Here is a 14,669-nt window from a genome sequence, read left to right on the forward strand (position 1 = left end):
TTTGTCAAGCATGTATGAGAAATCAAGTATAAATATGAATATGTCACATAAACATATAAGTATAAGCAGGTATAAGTATATACATAAGAAATGAGTACAAATACACGGGGACAGTAGGACAGGGATGGTAGGCATGCTGATACACTTATGCAACCCCCCTTTTACGGACCTCTTAGGAATGGGGTGAGGAGGTCCATAGTAGACAGTTTTAAGGTTGATGTTTTGGGGATTTGAGGATGTAACAACAGAGTCAGGTAGTTCATTCCAGGCATTTACCACTCTGTTGGAAGGGAACTTCTAGGTTATAGATTGACAGAGTTGGAAGGGATCTTGCAGGTCATCTAGTCCAACCCCCCAGCCCAAGCAGGAGACCCTACGCCATTTTTGACAGATGGCAGTCTGGTCTCTTCTTGAAAGCTTGAAAGTCATCTAGTCCAACATGCCAGGAGGGGAAAGCAGTGAATTTTTCATGTGGAGCCGGGAGGAAAGAGGCAGTCATATCTCCCTCCCACACCATCCCAAACCTTCTCAATACAGCTACTTTCAGATTAACAGAGTTGGAAGGGACCTTGTAGGTCATTTAGTCTAACCCCCAGCTCAGGCAGGAGACCCTACACCAGGGGTGTCAAACTAAAGGCCCACAGGTCGGATCCAGCCCAAGGGGATAGAGATAGAGATAGCTAGGTCTATTCATAAGCAAATGCCCTCACCCAAGATCCAAGAAAGGTAGGATTAGCCCTCTACCCATCTAGCAACAGAATTCATGACACCTGGGGAGATTATATCATCCAGCAAGATTCAACCAAGCTTGGAACTCAAAACACTACAAAGCTACACTACATGGCCCCATGGGAGTTTGACAACCAATCAGAATACATTTCTTTCACAGGAACAGGAAGCAAGTTCAAAGCTCAAGAGAAGGTATAAATCTCAATCTCTCTCTCTCACCCATGTGCTTGATTGCCCAGGACCTCAAACCATGTGGTCCTGTCCACCATTTAGCCATCTTTCCAAATAGTTTCCAGTGTCTTTCTCCCCACTTGGAATTGAACCCAGATGGACATTTCTCCCAACACCAGCTTCTTTAATTTGGGCTCGGATACATCAACTCCTGCCTCCTCGCCATCTTAAAGTCCCAGAGTCTCAGAAATGATGATAATTCTACAAAAAGAAAAACAGGCAGCAGCCAAAGGAAGCCTCATTTAAAAAAGAAAGGTAAGTATGCAAAAACTAGTGTCTAAGAAGTAGTGACAGACTTTATTGTTCATTTAAAACAGCTGGTTCCTCCACAGTTAACTTGTTTCTTGGTTGCCCCCGTGTGGATTCTTTCATGGGAAGTAATATAATTCCTTGTCTTGAAGCTTTTACCACACTGTCTGTATTTATACGACTTCTCCTTTTTGTGAACTATTTCATGCTTAGTAAGAACACTGGAATAAACAAAGGTCTTTCCGCACTCCATGCATTGGTACGGTTTTTCCCGTGTGGATTTTTTTCATGGGAAGTAACTCCTCATCTTGAAGCTCTTACCACACTCTCTGCATTTATATGGCTGCTTGTTTTTGTGAATTATTTCATGCTTAGTAAGATCACTGGGATAAGCAAACGTCTTTCCACACTCCATGCATTTGTGTGGCTTCTTCCCCACATGGATGTTTTTATGAGAAGTAAGAGTACTGCATCTTCTGAAGCACTTGCCACACTCTTTGCATTTATATGGTTTTCCACCTGTATGAATCCACTTATGGCAAACAAGTCGTCGCAACTTCAAATTCTTTCCACACTCTGCATTTATATGGCCTCTCCTTTTTGTGAATTAATTCATGTGTACTAATGTTGAAAGAAATGTCCTTCTGGGTTTAACTCCAAGTGGGGAAGAAGACACTGGAGACATGGAGGCTGCTTGGAAAGATGGTTTATTGTTGGACAGGGCCACTTGGTTTGAGCCCTGAACAGAAAAGGTGATCACATGGTTCAATGTAGGTGGAGAAGAAGAGAAGGGCTGAGGAAGGGGCTTGCTAGGCTTTTTATACCCTGTTTAGTCCCACCTCTCTGTTTCCTGTTCCTGTGTAAGAAATGTATTGTGATTGGTTGTGAGACTCCCATGGTGCCATGCAGGGGACTACTCTCTAGGCTGTTTTGAATCCAGGTATAGATGAGTTCTCAGATGCCATGTGGAGAGTTGAGTAATATCCCTTCCCCCTGCAGCTGCAGTGGGGAAGTCTTTATTATGTAAAGTGGGCTAGCCTGACCTTCTCAATGGCCTATTGACAAAGTGTGGATGGGCAGGAAGCTACAGGAAACTATTCTGTCTTTTAAAGCATGTTTCTTTCTTTTCACATCCAGAGAAATATTCTGCCTTTTCAATATTTCCTAGGATATTTTACTTCTCTGGGAGAGGGCTGGATGATAACTTCCCACACTAAGATTACAGGGATAACCAAAGGTTTTTCCACACACTGCATTTATATGGCTTCTGCCCTGTGTGGATCCAGTTATGTAAAGTAAGTTGTTGCCTCCTGGGATCCCCGGTTTTTCTTTTACTCTGGAACTCTGCTGCCCCCCCTGCATGGAGAGGGCAGCTGGGGAGCATGCGACTCACGGTTGAAGCCCTAGAAGGGCCCAGCGTAGGTCTCTCCTTCCTTCCCCCCTTTTGGATATCCTCCCCCCCCCCCGACTCCCCGCAGAGCCATAAGGGTTAAGAAAAGCGAGTGGAGCGCCCTAGGGTGGCAAGTTTTTGTGATATCATGCCTCCTCTGGAAAGCCAGTTGTCACGTTCGCCCTCCAGTGGACCAATGGGGAAGCATCTGGTGTTCTATTCTCATGGCCGAGGGCGTCCCTTGGAGGAGGCTGCGGAAATTGGTAGGAGACCCTGCAAAGGCGGGAAAGAGAAGAGCGCACATGCGCGCCTTGAGGAGAGGGAGAAGACGGGGATGATTGGCATGGGAGTAGGAGGAGGGAAAATCTCTCTCTCAACAGTTACCCATCGGAAAAAGATGGCAGCGTTGCCTGACAGGGGAAAAAATAGTTCCAGTCAGGAAAATGGCAATTTCTCTCCGTTTTTCTTCCTTTAGTTCAACCTAGGCAGTTGCCCCTTCTCTTGCCTCTGGGTGCCTAAGGAGAACTGGCAAGACCAAATGGCAAATATTGCCAAAATAAATGATGCTGAAGAAAAAGGAATATTGAAACAATACCAGTTAAAAAATCAGAGAGGAAGCTCAAACAGGGGGATGTTCCAGAAATTTACCTCACGGTGAGGTTCTTTAGTGGAGAAATGAAGAAGGAGATGGTGCCTCCTCTTTTGAGGGGAGAAAGCTTGGAATTTCAAAAGGAAGGAAGGAAGGTAGTAAAAAAGGAAATGGTGTCTCATCTTTGAAAACTAGAGAAAAGGTAGAATTGCAAAATGAAGTCAAATAGTAAAAAAGGAATATAAATGTCAAATCCATGAGGGGAAAAATGAACAAAAATCTACTTAAGGGCTGACCAGGGAATTTACCTCATAGGGAAACATGAGTAGAAAACTAAAAGGCCTGATATTCCCTTATTCGAAGACTGCAGTTGGTCCAGAATGCAGCCGCGCGAGCGATTGTGGATGTACCTAGGTACACCCACGTCACACCTATCCTCCGCGAGCTGCACTGGCTCCCTGGACACGCTTCAAGGTGCTAGTCGTTACTTTTAAAGCCCTACATGGTTTAGGACCTGGCTACCTGAGAGACTGCCTCCTACCATTTACCTCCCAGAGACCAATAAGATCACACAGATAGGGCCTCCTCCGGGTACCATCGGCCGGTCAATGTCGGTTGGCGGCCCCCCGGGGGAGGGCCTTCTCTGTAGCTGCTCCGGCCCTATGGAACGATCTCCCCGTAGAGATCCGGATCCTTACTACTCTTCCGGCCTTCCATAAAGCTACTAAGACCTGGCTGTTCCGGCAGGCCTGGGGCTGTTGATTTTATCCAGCCCCACCCTAAGCTGTATGCATGTTGTGGAATTTTAATGTTTGTATTTTTATTTTTATTTTTTATATATGTTCCCTGTTTATCTGTGAGCCGCCCAGAGTCTTTCGAGAGTGGGCGGCATAAAATATTAATAAACACTAAACACTTATCTTGGCCAGGAGTGCTCCCTGGTGGATGCTTTTGTGTAATGCAGGTGTCCATGCAGAGAAATGGAACGTTTGTGCAGATCCAGGAAAATGGAAGCTGTTATGTCCCCTTAAAAGGCGTCCTGTTACACACACACATACACCGGTTTTATGGAGTATTTTTATTGTCTGTCTTTTTCTGTTCATTGCTTGAAAGTGTGTGTGTGTGTGTGTGTGTGTGTGTTTCATGCCATATTGAACAGCCTCTCTTCTCTGCCACCAGAAAAACCTGTGTGAAACCAATGAGAAATTCTCCTCTGGTGTTCAGAGCTATTTGTGAGATATCCCAGCTGCATGGGACAAATTGTATATGCCCAGTAGAGTTGGCTTTCTGTGTAATCTAGTATTCTATATTATTCTTTCCTTCTTTATTGAATATTGTAAATGAGGAAAACTGCAGGAATAGCATGTTTCTGCACAAATTGAAGGAAATGGATGAATGTGCTAGGCATTCGTGTGAGGCTTAGAAGTGTGTTAGCCAAGAGTGTCCCCGATGGATGTGTGTGCGCAATGCAGATGCCAACGCAGATAGGGAGCGTTTTTGCAGGAGATCCAGGAACTTGGAGGCAGTCGGTCTCCTAAAATGGTGTTTTGTTACCCTCCAGTTTTGTGGAGAATGTTTATTGACTGCCTTTTGCTCATTGTTTGAAGTGTGTGATTTTCATGCCACATTGAACAGCCTTTCTTCCCTGCCACCTACAAAAACTGAGGTGGCACAGTGGTTAGGGTGCAGTACTGCAGGCCACTTCAGCTGACTGTTATATGCAGTTCAGCAGTTCTAATCTCACTGGCTCAAGGTTGACTCAGCCTTCCATCCTTCCGAGGTGGGTGAAATGAGGACCCAGACTGTGGGGGCGATATGCTGACTCTGTAAACCGCTTAGAGGGCTGAAAGCCCTATGAAGCGGTATATGTCTAACTGCTATTGCTATTGCTAAAAACCAGTGAGAAACTCTCCCCAGGGCTGTTTATCTGTTTCTGTTGCTCCTCTCTCAGAGGAGCTTTCAAAGTATCTGTAGCAGGACTATTAGAGTTTGCAACAGCTTTTTTGTTCCTTATGCCACCCGTCATGTAAATTTGCAGGAATTTTTCCGCCATGTATATGTATACATTCAAACCAGACTGTGATGTTTCTGTGTCATGTGCCTGTATGTGGGCATATGCAAAATGGTTTATGATTTGAGAGCTGAATGCAACCAATTTTCATTTTAATGTAGGCTGCTAGTCTACATTTAAAGAGACAATAAAGTTATTCTATTTATATTCTTCTATTTCCATTCGATTTCTCTTCTATTTCTTATTATATTTCTATTCTATTCTATTCCTGAGATTTGCTCCTTGCTTTGGAAGTCTTCCATTCATCACATCCAATCTCCTGAGTTTGCATCAAGATTTCCCCGAGTATCTCAACCTGTGCAGATGGCAAAAGGAGCTGCTGCTTCCCAATTGACTGTAAACTTAAGAATAACATACCTGAAATTAAAAGTACTGAAAAGAGATCTGGGACAACGTGCCACAATCGACTTGCCACAGCCAGCTTGCCACAGGACAAAGGGGGAACAAAATGAAATGTGAACAACAAAAATGATTATTTTTTAATTCTTTTAAATAAGTTAGTTGTTGAATTGTCCGGTGGCAAGTTGTCCTGCAGCAAATTGTCAACGGTGAGTGGGCTGCGGTGAGTTGTTCCATCCCATTGAAAAAATTGGTATAGGGGGAAAATGGACATTAACAATGATCAATCCATTGTCTATAAAGTATGCCTTTCTTTTACCTCAAGACTTTGTGATGATTGAGTACTGAGAGGCCTTTGAAAAAGATTGTATACTTCAAGTCTGATTTTATACACACACATACACACCGCATTCAGAAAGTATAATCTACACTGTAAATTGATTTAAAAAATGAATTAAAAATATAAAGTTAGGCTGCAGCATAACAAAATTGGCAAAAGTGAAGGGGATCTGAATACTTTCTGAATGAACTGTATGTATATACGTATGTGTGTGCATTCATTCACACACACACACCTTCCAGAGTCAGCTGTTCTTTCTGTGTGTTTGGTCAAGATCAGCTGTGGTAATTTTCTGAAGTATAGACTCAGCTCAATTTACAACCATTTATTTAACATATGTTCAAACTAATTGGATTTATTACATTTATATGCCGCCCTTTTCCCGAAGGGGACTCATGGCACTTCCCCCCCCAATAGAATTTCAACTGCATCTCAAAATTATGACTTGTAATGATGTGATCAACATTTTGCTACTTTGGAATTTCTGGATCTTCTTGTGTAAAGTAAGATCGTCATTTGCAGTAAAGCCTTTTCAACATGTCATGCATTTGTATGGTTTCTCCCCTATCTGGATTCTGTTATGGCAATTGTTGATGATTCTAAAGCAAAACTCTTTTCAGACTCTATGCATTTAAATTGTTTCTCATGTGTGGATCCTGCTATGGAACATAAGAGTGCTTCTCTGAGCAAAGTTCTTTCCACACTTCATGCATTTAAATGATTTCTCCCCTGTGTGGATTCTGTTAATGATGACCAGGTTGATGGTTCCAAGCAAAGCTCTTTTCACACTCCATGCATTTATATGGCTTTCCCCTGTGTGGGTCCTTTTATGTTTTATAAGCAATGCATTTTCACAGAAATCCATTCCATAGTCAGTGAATTTATATGGTTTCCCTCCTGTGTGGTTCATCTTATGGGAAGTAAGTTGACTGTTCTGAGCAAAAGTCTTCCCACACTCCGTGCATGTATATGGCTTCTCCCTTGTGGATCCTTTTATGTAAAGTAAGAGAACTGTTCCGAGAAAAGTTCTTTCCACATTCCATGCATGTGTATGGCTTCTGCCCTGTATGGATCCAGTTATGTAAAGTACGTTGATGATTTGACCTAAAGCTCTTTCCACACTCCATGCATGGATAGGGTTTTTCCCCTGTGTGGATTCTTTTATGGATAGTAAGATAACTGATTGCCTTGAAGCTCTTACCACACTCTCTGCATTTATGTGGCTTCTCATTTTTGTGAACTATTTCATGCGTAGTAAGTTTACTGGGATAAGCAAAGGTTTTTCCACATTCTCTGCATTTATATGGCTTCTGCCCTTTGTGGATCCAGTTATGTAAAGTAAGTTGTTGCCTCAACCGAAAGTTCTTTCCACACTCCGTGCATTGATAGGGTTTTTCCCCCGTATGGATTCTTTTATGGGAAGTGAAACACCTGCTTGTCTTGAAGCTCTTACCACAGTCTCTACATTTATATGGCTTCTCATTTTTGTGAACTATTTCATGCGTAACAAGTTTACTGGGATAAGGAAAGATCTTCCCACACACCTTGCATTTATGTGGACCCTGCGATTTGTGGGTCCTTTTATGAGAACATAGATGACTGTATCTTCTGAAGCACTTGCCACATTCTCTGCATTTATATGGCTTCTCGACCCAGCTATGGGAAGTAAGTTGACTGCCTTTTCTAAACGTCTGTCCATATTCCCAATTTTTAGATTGCTTCTCTTCCATGTGGGTCCTTTTTTGAGATGTAGGAGACCTATTTCCCTGAGAAAAAGTGAATGTCCAATTGTAATCTTTTCCATTGTCTGTGAATAAATTACCTTCTCCATTAGTTTGGTATGGATAGTGTCCATTTGCATCTAATTCGTCTTTGATCTGCTTCACTCTTTCCCCAAAATATCCCTTTATTTCCTCTTGTTGGACCACAAAGTCTTGCACTGGAGCATCAACGGAAGAGGAGCTTTCCTGATTCCAATTGTCAGGCTGGTTTTTCTCACATCTTTCTACTTCTATTCCAACTGCAGATGTCTCCATTCCCTCTTCATCGATTATCCCTTGTAATGGTTCATAGGAATCTTTATTCTCCTGCCCATCATCGCCTTTAAAAAAATGGAAAAATGAAAATGACATCAAAGTTATGGTAAAGATCAAACTATAGGAAGTACTATGAATTTCCCTCTGAATTCTGGTCAAATTCCAATATGTTACATGTTTGCACACTTACAGTGGCATGGCACAGAAATGATAATTTCTAAATAATATTTAACACAGCACAGTACTTAAGCAAAAGGGTTCAATTGAGATCTGCATATGTGGGACCGATTGGAGTAAACTGCAGGGGTGATACCAACATATAATGTTATCATCCCTCCTGAAGAAACCATCCTTGGATCCAGCTGTTCTTAACAGCTATCGCCCGGTCTCCAACCTCCCCTTTCTGGGGAAGGTTGTTGAGAAGGTGGTGGCCTTTCAGCTCCAACGGTCCTTGGAGGAAGCAAACTATCTAGACCCCTTCCAGTCTGGCTTCAGACCCGGTTACAGCACAGAAACCGCTTTGGTCGCATTGATGGATGATCTTTGGTGAGCCAGAGATGAAGGACATCCCTCCATCCTGGTCCTCCTTGACCTCTCAGCGGCTTTCGATACCATCGACCATGGTATCCTTCTGCGAAGACTGCGGGAGGTGGGAGTGGGAGGCACCGTGCTACGGTGGTTCTCCTCCTACCTCTCGGACAGGTCGCAGTCGGTGTTAGTGGGAGGGCAGAGATCGTCCCCAAGGCCCCTAAATTATGGGGTGCCGCAGGGTTCGGTCTTATCCCCCCTGCTATTCAACATCTACATGAAACCGCTGGGAGAGATCATCCGCAGGCACGGGATTAGATACCATCAATATGTGGACGATACTCAATTGTATCTGTCCGCCCCGTGCCAAATCAATGAAGCGGTTGACGTGATGGGCCGGGGTCTTGAGGCCGTTATGGACTGGATGAGGATTAACAAGCTTGTGCTCAACCCAGAAAAGACCGAGTGGCTGTTGTGTTTCCCTCCCAAAGATTTGGCCAACATTCCAACACTCAGGCTGGGGGGTCAAATTTTATACCCCTCAGAGAGGGTTCGCAATCTGGGAGTCCTCCTGGATCCACAGCTGTCATTCGACCACCATTTAGCGGCTGTGACCAGGGGGGCATTCGCCCAGGTACGCCTGGTGCGCCAGTTGCGACCCTACCTGAACCGGGAGGCACTCACAACAGTCACTCGGGCCCTTGTGCTCTCTAGGCTGGAATACTGCAATGTGCTCTACATGGGGCTGCCCTTGAGGAGCATCCGGCGACTTCAGTTAGTGCAGAACGCGGCCGCGCGAGTGATCGCGGGTGCACCCCGATTCACCCGCATAACACCTATCCTCCGCGAGCTGCGCTGGCTACCTGTCGATCTCCGGATGCGCTTCAAGGTGCTTTTACTCACCCATAAAGCCCTACATGGCAGTGGATCTGGATACTTGAGAGACCGCCTTCTGCCGATTACCTCCCTACGACCTATAAGATCGCATAGACTGGGCCTCCTCCGCATTCCATCGGCCAGCCAGTGTCGGCTGGCAACTACTAGGAGGAGGGCCTTTTCAGCAGTCGCCCCGACCCTTTGGAACGAGCTCCCCGTGGAGATTCGTACCCTCTCCACCGTCCAAGCCTTCCGCACAGCCTTGAAGAACTAGCTCGCCCGTCAGGCCTGGGGATAAGGACCGTTACCCCGCCCGAATATTGAATGTATGGTGTTGATTTTATTATATGTTGTCGTCTTAATGTTGTATTCCCCCTCCCTTGGTTTTCTGTGAGCCGCCCTGAGTCCCCTCAGGGAAAAGGGCGGCCTACAAATGTCAATAAAACCTAAAAACCTAAAAAAAACCTAAAATCATATATTATCTACATTCTAATTATTGTGTTCTATTCCAATTTCATTTTAAATCATATTGTATTCCAATTCCATTTTAAATTGCTTTTATCAAATTTTAGTAATAAGGACCTTTGCCCTTTGATATGGCCCAAGGGCTAATCAATAAAGACTCACATAAATGGCGTGAATTATAAAAGCTATTAAAAGTTCTAAAACATCCTGTTTTGCCACTAATCACCAATATTGCAAAAATCCTTTTTTATTTGGAATTATTCTGATTTGAGTTTGGGAAGAATCAGGGGAAATGAAATGTCCGAGAAGGAAGAGTTCTTCTATTAAGTCTCAAAAACATGTTTGCAATTGGAAAATGGCACTATTTAGCCCAGAGATGGCAAAAAAATTCGACTCGGCATGTCAAACGTTTAAAAGACGCTTAACTTAGCTGGCATCACACACAGACATGAAACAAAACATAAACAATTCTCTATCTTTCCCCCATCCAGACCACCCTGAACAGTGGCCCTCAGCAGTAGAGCCAAGACTGGGCTTGAGGTAGGTTTCTGGGAATCAACCAGAGCTCTAAGACCACCGCTTCCACTCAAACAGGCTGCCTTGCATTTTTCTACAAGGTGCAGAACCTTAGGGAACAGCACGATTGCCCCACAGTGCAACTGATGGCATCTGACTACACAATGACTTCTTAAGCAATCTGACTGCAGGGTAGCAAATCCTTACCGAGAGAGGCCACGTTCCTATGATTTTCCCGCATGACTTCCCAATACAGCGCTTTTTGGTCAGGATCCAACTGAGACCACTCCTCCTCCGAGAAATACACAGCCACCTCCTCATAGGACACGGAACCTTCCTGAATATGGGGAAAAGGAACAGAACAAGACTAGGACGATTTGCAAGGTCTGCTCCATCGTTCACAAATTCCCAAGCCAAAGATATGCACTAACTTACATGGCTGTGTTTGGTAGGATTCTGAGGCTTAGCTGAGAAAATTTATGAAGCAAAAAACCTTTGCCTGAAGAAATATTTTAGCCATGTTTGTCAACTTCATTTATTCTTCAGGACTTTCAGTGCCATCCAGTGATATTAACCCACTGCATATTGATTGATCCATCATCTACCTTTTAGCTGCTTCCCTACCATCTCTTCATTTAGAGTTCACTTATTCGCTCACAGTTGGATTGCAAACATGGTGCAAGTCCTATGCAGATGCCCATGGAACTGACCCGCCTAGTTATCTGAGAACAGTTTGATTCTGTTGGATCTGAGGAAGGGTTCTGTAGAATGCAAATGCCATTACCTGTGTGTTAGATCCATGCCCTATTACAATACAATACAATAGCAGAGTTGAAAGGGAACTTGGAGGTCTTCTAGTCCAACCCCCTGCCTAGGCAGGAAACCCTATACCGTTTCAGACAAATGGCTATCCAACATCTTCTTAAAGACTTCCAGTGTTAAGCATTCACAACTTCTGGAGGCAACTTCTGTTCCATTGATCAATTGTTCTAACTGTCAGGAAATTTCTCCTCAATTCTAAGTTGCTTCTCTACTTGATTAGTTTCCACCTGTTGCTTCTTGTTCTGCCCTCAGGTGCTTTGGAAAATAGTTTGACTCCCTCTTGTTGTTCCTGGAGGATGTTGGCGGTTTGGATGGGGAACAACAGACTTCAACAGAACCCGGGTAAGATAGAATGGGCCCCTCTGCATCACCTCTAGTCCTAGATGGGGCTGTACTACCCGACAGATCCGGTGTATAACTTGGGGTTCGGTTTGGTCACACGGCTCCTACTTAAAGGGAAAGCGGCAGCTGTGGCCAGGAGGGCTTGTGACCACCTACATGTTTTATGCCAGTTATGTCCCTTACTCGACAGAAAATGGAGAAAATTCACTAGGAAGGGCAATTCTCAGCATTTGCAAATCTACCTAGTTTGGTTTCCAACTCCAAGTACAAATCTCAGGATTACAAATTACTTGGTGGGCCCAAAGTGCCTTGATTGTATACTATTTCAGAGCCATTTTAACTTCAAGTCTATTCTATATTGCTCCCTTCATTGGATTTTAATTATCTGCCTTTTCATGTAATGGGTTGATTTTTCTTATCACTAGTTGTACTTAAAGCTTTATAAAAGTGGTAAAATCCCAATGTGATTATTTCATTTTTTTTTAATCAACCTTCTACAATTCAGTCAAAAATTACAAAAAGAACCGGTCTCTTTTTAGCACTTGCTGTCACTGTTGTTTATTCATATTTATTGAAGGAGTTTTTCAAAAGTTAATTATTATAAACTCATTGTAGCAACAATATTCAGAATGAATTATCCTTAAAAAAACATTTCTTAAACAGAATCTGACAATGGAAATAACAATCCACTGTGCCCCAATAACAATTTTCAGAGAAAGCTAAGCTAGCTGAGAGCAACTTGATTATGCTATTCCCGTTTCCACATTGCTCAAGAACACAAAAATAACCCAGCCCAAACTGAAAGAAAATGGAAGTAGAGAGTGGGCTTCCTGAAGGAAAGGGAGAATACAAATCTAATTTCCCCCACTTACTTGATTTGGGTGTCCAACCACTCCTTCATCTCCACTACAAAGACCTGTTGGGAATACAGAAGTTTAAAACGTATAATTAGCAAACGTGGAGAAGATGAGATAGCTGAGATTTCTCTCGGGAATGTGAGGACCTTTGATTACCTCCTGAGGTGTCCTGACCTGGATCTTCCTGAGAGAACCTCCGGAAAAACAGCTCTGGAGAGAGATTTCTTAGATTCTTCCTTTCCTCAAGATCCATGATCTCCACAATGGATTAAAAATATGAGGCAAGATTAAAAAAAGAACAATTAATGGATATCATACAATATCAACTAAATTCTTGTACTCTGAACACATTGTCCGAGCCCCAAACATCCATCAATGACAGAAGGTAAGAAAGGAAACATTCCTAATCTACAATAAATAATGGCACAATGTCCTACAAGAATTGGTGTGACATCTCCACATATTATGAACGTTAGAGAAATCTGGAAAAGAGGGATGAAGAATTCAAACACATTATTCCTTTCAAATTCCTTCTGGACTTCCAAGAAAGTTCCTTCTCCTGAAACTCAACTTACTCCTTCTCCTCTGCCTGGCTCAGGAGGAAGTCTCAAATCTACAACGCATGATGGATTTAATCTGACATCTCCATATATTATGAGTGCCAAAGAAGTCTGGGAAAGAGGGTTGAAGAATTCAAACACATTTCTTATTCCCTACTGAGCTTCCTAGATAAAAATGTCTCACCTGCAACTCGTCCTGCTCCTGCTCCTCCACCTGGCTCAGGAGGCCTTCCACCAGGGCCACCGCCTGCGAGCTGGTCTCTGCCCCACACTCCCGCACCCAGCTCTCCATCTCTGGGGGCAGAAGGGCTAAGAACTGCTCCAGAACAACCATGTCCAGCATCTGCATTTTGGTGTGATTCTCCTTTTTCAGCCATTGCGTAGAAAATGCATGGAGTTGATTAAAAAGTCCCCGGGGACCCTCAGCCTCTTGGATGCTCCTGGAGTTGCAGGGCTGAATTTCTGAATGGGTGGTGGTTTCCTCCTCCAGGATCTCCTGCCCAGTTCTTGCCCAGATCTCCCCACAGCTTCCATCCTGAACAGCAGAAGGGTCTTTTTCAGTTGCCTCACTTGCTAAAAGTTGTGTCTCCATTCTGTCTCTGTCTCCAGAGTAACTCCAAGAAATGTTTTAGATCTCAAAAAGCCTTTTCATCCAGAGGATGGTTTCTGTTTCCACCGGAGTGATTTTAGTTCACTTTAGCGGAGATACTTTGGCTGTATGTGAAGACGTACAAATGGCTTCCACTTCGTGTATCTGTGATGGAAAAGAACATATATTTCAAGAATTAGAAAATATGGATTTAACCACTGAACACCACCACTCATCCGATGGAAGGAAGTATTTTTCAGAGCTGGCATAGGAGTTGAAGTTGCTTTGCGATGAGTCATGTGAGCGTGTGAGTATGTTAAACTGGAGTATTTTATATTTTTACTTACAAAAAAGTCTTCCTTTTTAAAACCTAGATCTACCTTTACCTGCACGTAGGGTTCACTGCCAAAACCAAAACAGACAAACACTTCAGTTCGCGTCACCCCAACTCTGTTAATCGGTTATCTGACCCTGAGGATGCTTTGGCCTTTGGAGAGCCCAGTCTCCCTCTGACAAGCTGGCAGGTTTACACAATCTTGCCTCGCTAGACCTCCGCAAGGCCAACCCTCCTCTCCCCCCCCCTCGGGCTCTTTCCCGGACACGGGCGGGAAGGGACCCCCGGATCCCCGCGGCCTTCCTGGGGATCCCCGGTTCTTCTCCTGGTCCTCCGGAGCTCCGCTTCCCCCTGCATGGAGAGGGCGGCTGGAGAGCATGGGACCGAGGGTTGAAGCCGAAGGGGGGTCGGCCGCGGGTCTCTCCCTCCTTCCTCCGCCTCCCTTTGCACGGGAACAGCAGCCCCCTCACCCGGGATACGTCTGGATCTCCCCCCGCCAGATTCTCCCGCAGCCTCACCGCCACAAAGCTTAAGGAGAGCGAGTGCGCCATCCTAGAGCGGCAAGAGTTTGTAATGCCACGCCTCCCCTGGAGAGCCAGCTGTGACGTTCGCCCTCCAGTCAACCAATCGGGAAGCGCCTGACGTTTACCTTCCTTTTGCAGAGAGCGCCCCCTGGAGGATTCTGCGCAATGTAACAGGCACCCTCCAAGGGCGGGAAGGAGGAGAGCACCTTGAGGGGAGGCTGAGGGCAGGGATGATGGGCGTCGGAGTAGCAGTAAAGCGACTTCTAGTTGGTTGTCTGTCAG

At 44.4% G+C, this 14,669-nt stretch overlaps 1 pseudogene across 1 annotated transcript; it reads right to left on the reverse strand.

Moving 5' to 3' along the window:
* Nucleotides 1-1,264: 1,264 nt before the first annotated feature.
* Nucleotides 1,265-14,401, reverse strand: LOC106551337 (uncharacterized; annotated as a pseudogene). The gene is made up of 7 exons (XR_015695832.1): nt 14,334-14,401; nt 13,125-13,694; nt 12,537-12,636; nt 12,396-12,439; nt 10,567-10,696; nt 6,607-8,039; nt 1,265-1,830 (listed from the first exon to the last, which is right to left on the reverse strand). The product of XR_015695832.1 is annotated as an uncharacterized LOC106551337 (transcript).
* Between the last annotated feature and the right edge of the window lie 268 nt (nt 14,402-14,669).

The sequence above is a fragment of the Thamnophis sirtalis genome, unplaced genomic scaffold, assembly GCF_051295495.1.
Source record: "Thamnophis sirtalis isolate CommonGarterSnake01/CBP01778 unplaced genomic scaffold, rThaSir2_p1.2 scaffold_3, whole genome shotgun sequence".
In the NCBI taxonomy this organism is placed as follows: domain Eukaryota; kingdom Metazoa; phylum Chordata; class Lepidosauria; order Squamata; family Natricidae; genus Thamnophis; species Thamnophis sirtalis.